Consider the following 14,635-nt stretch of genomic DNA (forward strand, 5'->3'; position numbering starts at 1 on the left):
CTTTCCCACTATTCAGAAGGAATCTCTGGAAAGGCTCCATTTCCTTCAGTCTGAATGATTAATCATGATGGTGCATATCCTCAGCTGATGAAAGGGACACAGCTCCACTGAAGTAAATGGATTTACACTGATTTACCCCTAGTCCTTTCTCTTCTGCTTAGAAGCTTTCGGCCCCTACTCCACCCTGTAGAAGTGTTTAAGCTTCTCCTGTTATCATGAGGTCCTTTCAGCAAGTGTTTCCACCTGGTTCAGAGCATTCCCTCCCATAGAAAATGAAGGAACCAAGTTAATGGTGGATCTGAGGCTGTATCGTTCTAACAGTCTAGAGCAGAGAGAATCCTTTCCCTCTCTGCTCTCAGCTCGAGCACCTTGAGCTCCTCAGTCAGTCTCAACAACGCCTACCATCTCTTTTTGGTTAGGCTCAAAGCCACTGTAGTTTTGAGTTTTGTTTTTTGTTTTTTTTTCCTTTTTAATCTCTTTTCTTTCGAGACCAGGCATTTTTCTAAGTAAAATGTTGAAGTTATAATGATGGTTCCTTCTTCAAAGAAAGGGAAATCGCTCTCAGAAGTTATTTTGGTTATTTGTTCTTGAGATGCTCTATAATGATCTCTTAATTTGGAGTAAGAAAACCTTTTTGTTGGCCTGGTTCTTTTTTCTATCACTTTGGCCTGAAAAAGGGAGCAAAGGGCATAGACAGTTGAACTACTAAAACATTTGAAATTCCTTTATGGCTGATCTTCAGTAACAATTTCCTTTGCCTGCTCTATTCCACTTGAAGTGGAAACTAAACGGTTGTATTTTTAGATCTATTGTATTTCGTTCAAATTTAAAGTCACAACATACCAATGTAGCAGCAGACATGTGAAATGGTTTCATTGGTTCAGTTGTTGTGTGTTCCCAAGTAGTAAGTCTCTTTTGCCTTTCACAGTAACTTTGCGTTATGTGTCTGTGCAGAGGTTAAGACTCAGAAGCCTTTAGTTACATTTGCCAGGTAATATGAATTTTCGGCTTCAAGGTTTTTTATCCTGTTGACTGTTAAGGGGGTCTTTGACCCTTGCTTTCCCTGCCTAGGAAATTGCATCAATATATTCTACCAGGACATTTCTTTTGGTCCTTAATTTTATCTCTTGTTTCTCTCCCTACCCAAAGGATGTTACTCAGAACACATTTTCACTGATGAGAACCATGTCATGAACAAAATGTTTTCTTATCCCTGTGACTTGACTGATGCATTGTACCACCCCTCTTTTCAAGGGCACTTTTGGACATATTATAGTGCTTTGTAGTAGAAAGTTTCTCCTCAGTGCGTGCATCTACAGAAGATGGTAACTGCGTAGTAGCCTAATAACACGATGCAGTAGCATGCCGGGCAAAACCCATGCTAATACGTTACTGTGCAGTAGTATTAGGCTACCACACAGTTAGCATCTGTAAAACTCCCTGCACTGGTGTTACTGCACATTGATTTAGTACTAGGTTATCCAAGGACTAAACTTAATGCGCAGTAACTATGGCACATTAGTGAATGTGTAGGTGCGCCCAGTATATTAGCTTGGCAGGGTCTCAGCTAGAGATTTTCTGTAGAAAAGGAGTAGAGTAATGGAAAGAATAAAAACCCCAAATAGGTTGTTGCCTGTCTAACTGGCATGAAGTGCAGCACTTATTCATTATTCTGCATTTGTGCAACGAATCACAGTAAAATAATTAAAAGGTAATAGATTCCTTTTTGTTAATTAATTTATTACTAATTATCATTTACTCTGTTCTGTAATGCTAATCTAAAAAAGACTTGAAGTATATTAAATATTCCTTGTGTTAAGAAAAAAAACCCCAAAATATTTTATTCAAACATTTTAATAAATGATGTGCATATATGTTAACTGTGTTTACTTTTACTGCATGTCCTTTCATCCATCACTTTGGGGTGAGATATACAACAGAAATTAGGTGCTCCAATGCTGAGCATTGTGGTGCCTAACTTTTAGGCACTTTTCTCCTTAATGGAGCCTGCATTCTTGAGTTAGGAATCTAAGCTCATTATAAAATGCATGGGGAGAATTAGATACTGAAGAAGGGATCCACAAAAGTTGGCTTGCTAGACAGTAGGACATGTTGAGCAGAGGCGAGTGGCTTAAATTATCATTCTCATAGAGAATCAGAAATCTTTGATTTAAGATTCATAGCTGTGGACCCTCCCCTGCAGTTAAGTACTTAAGCCATCCCTCTCTCACAAACATCAGGGAAGAGATTTAGTAGTTCAGAACACTTACCTTGGATGTGCAATTCCTTCCTCTACATAAGGGAACTTTTACCTCCCAGGAGAATGTCTTAACCACCTAATTCATGGGTCCAGTTGGCTTGGGAAGGTCTAAGGATGTCGAGAGCCAGACAACAGTCTAATAACTCAATGTGCCACCATGATTAAATGGCAGCTGAGGAGGGGGGACAGATGAGGATCTAAATTTAGACACAGGTGCCTAAAGTGGCAGTTAAACTCAGGACCTTCTGAGCCCTTGCAGTCTTTAATTAAAAGTTGGTTAAGAATTTTTTCCAGGAAATGATGTGTATTGGAAAATATGGATTAATCAAACCTAACTGTTTTTGGAAGGAGCATACCAGTTTTTTGAAGAAATGTTTGTTTGTCACCTCCAGTTAGACTTCCTGATCAAAATGAGAGAGAAGAATGGAGACATAACCTTTAGCATGAATAGGTAATAGTGGTCAGAGCACTCACCTGGGATAAGGGAAAGGCTGCTCTCTGTCTTCATCATCCTATGGGAAAATCCTGTCCCTAAAAGCCATTTGTTATTCTAGTCTCTCTCTCTCTCTTTTTCTCTAATATTTGCCAAAGCGTTTTTTTTTTAAAGTCTTGATTTAATCCCTATGCAGAATTGGAAATTTTTAAATCTCTGAAACTGCTCAGGAGGGGAAAAATGCATAACAGACATGTAGCATGTCATGGACAGTCCCTTGAAAAGTGTACCATTTGAAGGTCCTGATCCTCCCATTGCCAGACCCTTGCCTTCAGTGGGGCTCTTCCTGGATGCATAGATCTACTGATGCCTGTCAGGTTTGGTTTAATAAGGACCACAGGTTAGGGTGACAAAAAGAGAGGGAAGGGTGAGCTGAGTGCATTGGTTTCTTATAGTTATTGGCTAACAACTGCCCAGATCCCTAACACCTCATAGCAAATGAAAGTCATTGCCTCTCATGGTCTTTGGATCACAGTGAAAATAGCCGTTACTGTATTGAAAGTAGCAGTAACTGTATTGAATTAGACCAGTGGGCCATCTAGTCTGCTGTTTAATCATAGAGAGGAGGAAGGAGAAGATGATTCAAACAAAGGTACAAGAAAACCTCCAATAAGCAGTAACAGGATAATCTGTCCCTTAGGGAAGTTTTGTCCTAAGCCTCAATTGTTAGAGACAGGACACATGACCAGCACGCTCAGCTTGATGGTTCCAAATCAAGTAAAAGCACTAGAGAGGATTTTGTTCCCCTTTGCTTTGAAATACATAAAGATCAGCTTTGTTTAATCAATAGTCTAGGATTTGACGTATGGATGAAAACTTACAAGCAGTGGAATAGTATTTCTCCTTAAGTACTTCTCATCAGAAACTTGTTTGACCTATGGGCCACCTTCATTTTTTAAGCATAGATGTCTCTATTATAAAACTTCTAAAAATTGCACAGTGCCAACATTTAATGTATTTTTTTTAATAAAGATGCATCTTGTAAGAAAGGAGATAAACCTTTCTCCTTGTACACAAACACATACATGATTTATCAAATATATTGTATTACTCTATCTTTACAGTAAAACATGCTATGGATGTGAATTACTCTATCTCTGCAGGATTAGAAACTCTGATATTCTATCTTGTATTCAAGAAGAGGATTACTATACAGATAAAATAAAGATAATTTACTTTTGGCGAAGCATTGCAGTTTTAAGGACAGCAAAAACAGCCTACCTTAGAGGAAAAGGAAGAGACACTGGTAGCAAACAATACTGTTCAATTGACCATTGTTATAGTAACTCAAAGGTAACACCAGCAAAATATCATTATGTGTTTATTGGACAATCATTTTTTCAATTGTCTGAAATGATCACTTGATTAAAAAAATCTAGTGTAAATGCTGAATACCTGGAAGTTCACAAGTTTTATCACATGTTTGATTGGCAGCATTAAATGCCAACATCTCATTTAAATAAAGAACATCTGTACATTATTATTTAGGGATTTTTTATCTGTTGATTTAGAAATTTGGGCTTTTATGAGTTTTTGCATGCATATTCGTACATTACCTGCATATATGAACTGTCAATAACAAGGAAATAGACCGAAAATATACTGTCTGGTGGTTTTGTGATTAAGGAGACAAAAGCACTGTGTATGGAGAGGGATGTATTGTGCAATGCATTTGATTTTAGGTGTGGCAGTAGCAGCTTGATTTCGTAACAGTGGAAGTAACATGACAGTTCAAAAGCACAGCGAGAAGATTATGATTTTTATACATACCAATGTAAATTCTTAAAATAACAATGTAATTTTTACACTCCTCACTGCATCTCAGGATAATCCAATTTAGAACAAATTATTCTGAACAGGTATGGTAAAAATAGAAGATATATCATTAGAGAGTGTGGTGTAATGCATTAATTTTTATGAGTGAGTTATGAAGATGTACAACTCAGTTAGGGCTTAGGATAAACATAATATTCCTTAATTAATCCATTATGCTATGGTACATATGTGCCCTTTTTATTACCCTAAGGATGAAAAATGTTTAAAAAAAAAAAGGAAATTGCTGCTTTTTAATACTAAAAAGCCTTTTTTCTAAAATCATAAAAAATGTATAATGGAATGCACCAAATAGTATTAATGAATTAAGCATGGAAATTCAGTAAAGAGTTTTAAAATGAAGAGCCATCATCATCTGGCAGCCAGATTCTTTAGTCCAAGTGTTTTAATGTGTGGAAGAACGGTAGAAAGCCCCCATACCACTTAAGCCCCAGCCAGGTACTGATGGGGAATACACTGACAAGGTAGCATGTGGAGGTCTCACGTGCTTCAGAAAAGGTTTTAATGACTTCCCTGCCTGGGTACATCAGGATGGAGATGTCTTTCTGTGGCATGGAGACTAGGCTTATTGATGCTCTACATGGCTGTGCAGGCAGCAATGCCCTTGTGTACACTGAACTGGTAAGGAGGGCTTGCTCTGGAGCTTTGCTTGGAGAGCAAGGCTGGCAAGGGATCAGGGCTGTGGATCTACTTTGACAAGAATCCATTGGCTCCAGAACTCTGTGCAGCTTGCTCTGCCTTGGCTCAGGGTATGGGTAGATACCACATTTCAAAATGTTTTGCACAGTATCTTTATAAAAACTAGATTCTCAGGCTTCGTGCATGGATTCCACCCTGGTAATATTAATATTTTGCATTTACAGTGGAGGATCTGCAAGAGATTTCATCATTATTTCACTCATGAACAAAGCCTGCCAACACTCCTGTTAGCCAGGTAAGTACTATCAGCTCGGTTTTCACAAATGTCCATGTGGCAAATGTATTATCCTTAGAGGCAGTACCCTCAAGCTTACTATACTGCTCTGAGTGGCCTGTCTCTTAAACTAGAAGCAGTTTAGCCATGGTAAATTAGCATGGGGCAGACTAATCAATCAGCAATACTACTTAGATTGCTTCCGGTGCTGCACTAATGTGGCTATGCTGCTTCTGGTTATGGTGACAAGCAGCTCAGAGCAGGACATTGGGCTCAGGGTATCCTTGACAAGCACTTAGTGTATGGATGTGGTCCAAAAATAAGACAAATTAAGTGACTTTCTTAGGTTTTGTGGGAAGTTTTGGGGCAGAGCTGGGAACTGAACCCAGCCTGCCTGTGACTTAGGAAAGAACCCCTACATAGTACACATTTGACTCTGGAACTGGAAAACCCATTCTTCTCATGTAAGTCTCTTCAAATGATATTCACATGCCATGTTTGGATGCTGAAATATTTCCATTGGTAATCCCAAACCCATTGAAATATATTGGAATCTCCCAGGATTAGACCTATTGCTGCATGGAAGTGTACTTTATATGCCCAAGGGCAGATGGATCTTTAAGGTATCTGATTGGAAATTAGGCTGTGAATGCATATGAAGATGTATTTTTATAACCTAAGGGCACCTGTCACTACATTTCTTAGGTTTGATAGCTATTAATAGGATCTAATGTTTTCTGTAGTACATTAAAATAAGAATAGACTTAAGACAATATAAAGCCAAATGTCATTAGTGAAAAGAGAATCAAATTAGATACTTTTATTTTGTATTAAAAGGCATTAAATGCAATATAAATCTGCACAATACAAAGGAATATACTTTTCTGCTGCCTCAGCATTAGGAGAATAGCATTCCTTTTCTCCATATGTCTCTGTCACCAGGTTGTTATTTCTTTTGTTTAGTCATATAATAGAATGTGTTGAGGCATATTATCCTCAACTTGTGTAGCAGTCTACAAATACTGATTGCAGTTTGAGCTTGTTATGGAAAAGTATTGCCCTGTGGATTGAGAAAATGACCAACAGTGGACTATAATCTATGAAGCTGAGAGTAAAATTACCAACTAGAGGTCATTTTTCAAACCAAGGGGCAATAGTTTTCTCCTATAAACCGAATATTACAGTCAGTATATGTTTTATTAAACCATTTAAGAAACTTGGGAGCAGTTTCATTTAAACTTCTTGCTTGATGTGGCTCAGAGAACAGGCCCAGGGCAGCTTGCAAAAGAGGCATGGCATAGCCTGTATAATAAATATACCGTATACTCAATAATTATGAAGGCTCAGTGCATTAATGGCTAAGGGCTGTATCCTGCTATCATTTTGCATCCCTACCACACACTGAGGTCAACGGGATTTTTTTGTATAGAAATCAATGTTGGACAGTGTTTCTTGCTGTATTACCATGATATCCCAAGGCCAAACTATCTATGAAAAAGTCCTGGATTATTGTTGCTGTTATAGGTTAAAAGCTTAAAGGATAAAACTGCTCCCCCCGTTCCTATCCTTCTTTATTGTTTTCTTTTTCTTCTGAAGTGTGCACAGAATTGTACTCTGCATAGCTACTCACATAGGGATTGTTGCCCGGTGTCTTAGTCAATAAGAGGATCTCCGTTCTTGAAATCCTATTTATCTTGCAATTCCATATATAGAAAGCCAGATTGAAGCCTTCATCCTCCCTCTTTCGGCCCACTTTGCATACTTGTAGAGGCCAGCCACCCTGTGATTTGAGTGCGCTGTCATTATCTGTGGATCTCTATCTGTTTTATGAATTGGCATTGTGGACCATGGTGTTATATGTGAGTGATTTCCAGCTTCAAATAGATTGGCAGAGTAAGGTCCTAAGGGTACTATCTGGCTTTTCTAAGTGTTCTCATTTTGTGTTCTAAGTGTTCTCTAAAAAGTGTCTTGAAAAGCACTAGCCTCCACAAAAGGGGCGAAACAAAGGAACAAAGTTGGGGCCATGCTTCATTTCTCCCTATTAATAAATCTTGGTTAGGTAAAAGGAAGCACACAATGTAGTCTCTTCCACGTCAGTATACTTGTTGTTCCCTCAGAGCCCTAACTGGAATTATAGCTTTTCTATTGCCCCTTTCAGCTACCTTTACTTCAAACCATGATCCTCTATATAGAATTTCAGATTTATTTCTTTGGGCATAGCCCAGTGTTTCTTTGGGTTAAGCAGGTCACATGGCCAAACTGGTTTTGCTGCACTATTGAATTAATTTTGAAAAACATAAGCATAACATATGTGCAAAAGAATGCTGATTTTGTGAGTCCAGTAAACACATTTATGGATACAAATTGCATATTCAAATAATAACAATTAGTTATTTGTATCTGGTTATATCAGATGGATATATACAATCACTGCTCTAGTATGTACACTTAAAAAAAGTATGTTTTAAAACCAAACCTTATATCTATGTATGTGTGTATATATATTATACTGACATGCAGTCATAATTTTCTCACTAGCATAATTTTTAAGGTCTACATAAAACTTTGCCACCTGAATAAGGGTGATGGATTAGAATAATAAAAATCAGCAGCAAAAGACCTATTATGTATCTAGTCCATCTTCTTGACATTGCAGGATTGTTCCCTGCAGGATATTTGCTAATGCTTTGTCCAGTCTAGGTTTAAATGTCCCAAGCAGTAAGGTTCCCACTACTTAACTTCCATAATCTTGGATATAATTTGAGGGATATTTTTTCATGACATCTTTTCTTAAATCTCCTATTTTCCTCATTGTAACCTCCAGAACCACCTGGAAAAATTCTTCTTTCTCTTTAGTATTTGCACCTTTTAAAATATTTATAGAGGTTTATTATAAATCCCTTTGTCATTGACCATGATTTTTCTCTCTTTCAAGCTAATTTATGTTGTGACATTGTGCATAGTTGCTTTTTTGAAGTCATCTTAAACATCAAAGGATTAGGCCAAGTAAGAGTGACACCAAGACTTTGAGGTTGTATCTTTTCATATGCCTATTTATTATTTCTTTCTCCCTATAGAGGTGTCATCTAGGGACTTCAGTCTTATTGTGCTGGGCACTGTAAAAACATATGCATAAGTGCATTCACAGCAATGCTTAAATATAGGCAGCTAATATGGAAATAGAGGATTACTCATTTCTAGAACATGTTTTTATTATGCAATTTACATTTTGATTGACAGCTATTAGTATGATAGGATGGCAGAACTGAAACTTAAACTTTGATGCCAGATAACATCAAATATAATGTATGTTAAATAAACAGAGACATGTGAGTGGGATAATATTTAGTGCATAGCTACATGGCAATGTGGTGAAGAGAGTAAGGGTAAAAATTATGCTGAGAAAGGCTATTTACAATTTTGTATTACTAAGAAATACCAACACAGAACCAAATGCCTCTGATTTATTGCTTCTCCAAGCTGTGCAAACATCTATGAAGTCTGCTCCTTTCTCATTCATGTCTTTCCTGGAACTAGGCTGAAGTGAGTGGAGAAGAGGATCAGTTCCCTTTGAAGCATAATGTGCAACAGTTGTAGGGTATATTTTACTATTATTTATTTGTGTTACAGTAGTGCCTAGTAGCTCCAGCCAGGATGTCTATGACCACAGTATACACAGTGATAGACAGATTTAGGCCCAGGGAGTTTATTGCCTATTTAGACAGAGGTGGAGAGAAAAGAGTGTCTCAGGTAGGAAAGGATCTCTGGATTGATCAGTGGCAGAACCACATCTTATGAGATACAGTTCTAGCTTGTTATATCCTGGACCTCTTTAATTCCATCATCTCCTCCTATTCCAGTTTACCTGGGGGGAATGCTCATCCCATTGGGCCCACAGTCTCATGTTACTAATATCTCTGTGCCAGTGCTGTCAACTATGACCTCTGCTTTCATTTGTAGAATCAGAGATATGCTGCACTTGCACACTACTTCCTTGATGTCATCTCTCTAGTTCTTGGATATAGTCTCTAGCCATAGCAGTCCCTTAGAAAACAAAGCTCTCTTTGCATGAGAGAGAATTGAGGCAGAGCCTCCCTGCTTTGTCCCCCAACATTTATGATTATTATTTGGGGCAAAAAATACAAACACTAATTTTAAATAAGTAAATATTAATTTGTCATTGCTAAAGAGGATATTCATTTTAATAATGTTTCATTGCTAAAGAGGATAGCCAATGTGAAGCATGTTCATTTTTTCATATATTGCTAATGAAGGTCTACTGCATGAAATCAAGACCTACTTGTTTCTCTCACTTGATGTACTAATGTCAGTAACTTATAATGAGATGCAGGTTAAAAACAGTAAGTCAAAAGGTTCATGATTGGCCTCAGATTGTGGATGCTTCTGTTTTTGGATCTTCAACTTCACACATCTAGGGTTGTAGACTGTACCGAACTTGAGCCAACTCTGGCTCTAATTTGGGAACAGACATGCATCTTGAGAAAACAGGTGTAAACAGTGGAAGCTGAATTAATAGGAATGTGAATTCCTTTTGCCATGTGCACAAGAAGATAGGGATGTAGTTTTGGCCTAAGGCAAAAAAAGAAAAAAAAAGTCTTCAGATATGAATGCATACTAGCCTATGCTCTTTTCTGCAAACATTGATACATCTGAGCCTTAGAGGCTTGAATTTTTTCAGTGAGCAAGTTTCAAAGTCACCCTGTATTCAGGGCTTTTATATTCACATGCGGAAAAAACGGGCCCAACTCTAGTATACGCAAAAAATTTCAGTGGCCAGAAAATTATAAAATATTATCAAACATTTTGAATCTGACAACAAATATTATCTGAAGAGTGGCAGAAGCAACAAAAAGGATGGTACATCATCATTATTCACTCTTGCAGTTAAATCATTCATAAGGAAAAGCATCTTAAGTTTCCCTTCCCCCTGCTCCCTCATTGTCTTTCTACATTTAGAACCTGAGAAACACAGGATGAGGATGCTACTCTTGAGTATGTCCCACTCACCACTTGTACTCTTTGGCTAGGTACAAAGAAACAGTCAGAAAGTCCAAGGCTGAATGGATTCAGTCTTTGCAGGTCAGTCTAAGATGCACAGATTAAACTGAAACAGAAGTGAACAGACATTTACCTTTGATTCAGAAAATGCAGCCACATGCTTGCAGTGGCTTAGGCCAGAAGCCGGGGGGCAGAAGGGCACAGCTCTTTGTCTGTGTGTTCATTTCCTCTTCCTGCTGCCCCCAAGGTCTCTGGGATTTGCAATCCTAAATTACAGCAGCAGGACTCTGCAGGGTTGCTCCTCACTTCTGCTTCCAGATGCCTGTGGGATTTGTAGTCCACAGTTGCAGCTAGCAGTAAGTTTGAGTAGGGGACGAGGTGTTTAACCCCCCTCCCTGGCCCCAGATCTCAGCTGGGGTTTGTCTGGGGGGGAGGTCCCCCTGCAGACTGGGCTGTATCTCCATCCGGGCTTGCCTCCCCTCACTACCTTGTCAGCCAGCTCTTATTGCTCCAGCTTGGGAGCAGAGGGGTGGGGCCAGCCCTGCTCTCTGGAGAAGACAGCACGGCCGAGTCCAGGGCTGGAAAGCATGCTGGGATACTGGGGGACCGTGATTTAACTTGAACCAGGAAGGGGTCTGGGACAGAAGTTTCATAAACTGGTTTGACCCAGATCAGTTAAGTCTGATACTACATTCAACCACGTTTATCCTAAACTAGTTTCAGACATTTTGAAACTGGTTTATGTTCACTGAGTTTCTGTTCTGTTACAGGTTTAAACCAGTTTATGATGGCTTAAACCGGTTTATGTGTCACTTCTGTCCCTAGCCAATAGGCACCAAGCCTGGAAATGAGGTGGTGAGGCCATATTGAGGGCATTCCCTACCACTGCTTTCAAACATGCCAAAAACCAGAGGGGGGCCTCACTGCTTTGTTCCTGTTTTGGTGTGTGCAGAGTAAGTATAGGTGGGGCATCCCATACCTATCTAGTGTCCTCACAACCTCTGAGGAAGTGGTGTAGACCTACCCAATGGAGCTTTGAGGAAGCCATTTTGTGTTGCTTTAAAATGGATTTGGAACTGAATTTTCTATTTATTTAAAATAATCCAAAAAAAATTGAGAAAACTCCATCTAATATATATCTTCAGCTCTCCAATCTAATCATTCAGTGTACCTTTCATAACTGCTATGGCTGCTGTCTCATCATTCTTTGAAAGCAGGTTGAATATTTAATTGTGCTTTATGAAGGTGTTTGGCACCCTTGAATCATAACAAGAAATACCAGTCTGAAATATTTGAGTTATGCAGAACAACATAGATAGCCATGTTAGTCTGAAGTCCAGCAGAAGGCAGGGTAGGTGCAAGGATTTGTACCTTATAGACTGACTGACTAACTAACTATATATATAGCATAAGCTTGCACCTTTGGACAGTGCTCTTTGGTAAGTGTACTGACCTTATGGAAGAATCTGTTTTCTGAATGGTATTTCTTGTCAGTCAATGTTGTAGATTATTGTATATCTCTCATGCAATCTATGTAGATAATTGTGTCTCTCTCATGCAAAGAGAGCTTTGTTTTCTAAGGGACTACTATATTTTGCAAGTAAGTTGGCATCCAGTTACTAGTCTATCTTTATCCTTATAATTGACCTTTGATGCACATAGTCCCTGTTATCTGCATCCATAATTTAATATAATATCTCATAAAGTGACAGGAACAGCTAGACTCAACTCCACTATACAGAACCAGGTTTTGATGGATTATAGAAGCCATGATTATAGGCAGTTGGTCTTAAGGATATGTAATACTTTTGGTCAGCATCAGGGTGACAAAGCCAATTTGTCTGGAGGAAAACACAAAGAAAAATCTTTGAACATATTTATTTTAATAAAGTAAATCCTTTGATAGGCTCTAGAAGAGGCTTTATGTATGTCTCCTTCATAGCTAGAGAGATGATAGTTATGTGTGGGTTATGATGATCATAACCAACATATTGAAGACGACTTTTAGGTGAGCATGTAAAGTTCTTGGAACAAAGTTTCCATTAAGCTGCTCAGGTGTATTCCAGTTTTTACTCAACTAGTTTGCTGTATGCAATTCATAATACTGAACCCCAGGATTCAGGAGGAATTGGGTGTGTTCATGCAAAGTCCCCTCCAAATTCAGTTTCATGCCAGTGAATCCAGGACTTCAGTCTGAGTTTTGGCTTTTTTTAAATGCTTTCTTGTGTCTCCTATAAGTTTAAAGCCTGTCCTCTATTGCATGCTTAGTGATGCTATTAATATTCAGTGGGAGCTACATGCATGCATCAGAGGCCAAATGGAAAATATGTATATAATGTTAATGTATCTATGTATTGTAAGCAGCTGGGAATAGTAATAGAATAGTGCATTAATACGCACAATATATTTGTTATCCAGTCAAGACAAAGGAGTGGATGTTTCTATTTGTTAGTTGTTTTTGTTTTTGGTTTTTTTTGTTTTGGGTGTTTCTACCTTTGACTGATACAAATATTTTGGAATCTAAACATATCTCCACAGTACCCTACTGTCTTTGTTCTGGATTTCTTTCATCTTAACTTATCAACACAGTATATGAGCCATTTTCCCCTACAGGATGATCATCATCTTAGTGTGTATTTGCTCATTAATGTCAGGTTAAGATCTAAAGAAATGTGAAAGTAGGAAAGTTGTTTGTACTAATTTTTTATACCAATAATAATGGAAATATCAAATCTACAGGACTGTAGCTTTGAAAGACAGGAAAATTATGTACACCTTTTTTTTGCTTTTCACAAGTACTGTATTTTCAGTCTTGGCTTTACTTGAACAATTTCACTCTAAACAAATTTGACACTAACGCCCAGTACAGACATTACACTTTTCCCAATATAAGTGTTTGAAATCCAGTCTATACCTGTAACAGAACAGAAGTTTGGCACACGTAACCTGGTTTAAAAATGGCTAAGATTTGTGCCTCCTGCCCCGCCAAAGAGTGAATATATGTGTTTTTTCACAACCGATCTAAACTACGCCACTTACAAAAAAGTACATAACTTAGATCGATTCTACCCCAGGCTTTTTGAGTGTCTGTATCTAGCCTATAATTGAAAGCTTTAAGCAAGTCTCTCTCTCTCTCTCCCCCTCTCACTTGCTCTTTCTCTCTTCCTCTTGCTCTCTTTTACATAAACATAAACATTTCTTTTTCTTTTTAGCATTATGTAAAACCTCAGAAAAATATCCCAGTTAAATATTCTGTTAGATCAAATCTTTATATTCTTGAAGGTCTACGGTGTTTTAACACACAGTTTTTTTCTTTTGCTTCTTTTATATCGGCTCACATTTGTTTACTGAATTATGAACTGTAATATCGCTTGGTTTTATATAGTCAGTGTTCATAATGGAAGATTTTGAAAAAACCCCAGAAATTCAAGGTAAAAGACATAAGAAAAAGTGAGCATAAGTAGATGGGGCTGTTTGAAATGTTTACATCAATCTGTTTTTTGAAGCTTTCTGTGGAAAAAATTGGTTTCTAGAACATGTTGGCTCATGTAATAGCCTGATGTTTTAATTTTTGTGCCTGTTATGGGATGAAATGAAATTTTGAAATTTCGGAATTTTCTGTTGGATGTTTTTTGACTAGCTATAGCTATGAAATGTAATGCTACTTAACAAAGGTGGCGGGGGGGGGGTGTTCTTCATTAGTAGATTTTCTTCCATTTCATTCTCTTGTGAATCATCATTCTGCCCCCGCATGTTACTTTATAATATTTAGGAGCTGTCAGTTTTTAGTCATCTTTTGAATCATGGGTTTCTTTATTCTTTTTTTTCCCCAAACATTATAGCACAGTAATGTCTTGATTCTATTTTTCATGTTTCAGCATATGACAAACAAACACAGAACCTAATACTTTTGTTATTGGGTTATGTTTACTGCAGTAAGTTGGCATCGTAGGGCATTTTCTTTCCAACATCTTGAAGCTTTTAGCAAGTCTTTTCTCTTACTCTAAAACTGGCACAACTTGGCTTCTGTTTACTTAGGAGTCAAACATTCCTTTAACACTGATGCTTGCTGTCCTAGCCCCGCATTAGCCCGCTTTCAGTGACTTCAGAATCTAGC

General features: G+C 38.0%; 1 protein-coding gene across 3 annotated transcripts in view; it reads left to right on the forward strand.

Moving 5' to 3' along the window:
- Nucleotides 1–14,635, forward strand: part of ZNF536 (zinc finger protein 536) — a 458,794-nt gene that overhangs the window by 68,376 nt on the left and 375,783 nt on the right. For all 3 annotated transcript variants that reach the window (XR_003096428.1, XR_003096432.1, XR_003096433.1), the window contains exon 4: nucleotides 5,450–5,520. The gene's annotated coding sequence lies outside the window, so the exon portion shown is untranslated. The remainder of the gene's footprint in view (nucleotides 1–5,449; nucleotides 5,521–14,635) is intronic.

This window comes from Alligator sinensis, unplaced genomic scaffold (assembly GCF_000455745.1).
Source record: "Alligator sinensis unplaced genomic scaffold, ASM45574v1 scaffold170_1, whole genome shotgun sequence".
NCBI lineage: Eukaryota > Metazoa > Chordata > Crocodylia > Alligatoridae > Alligator > Alligator sinensis.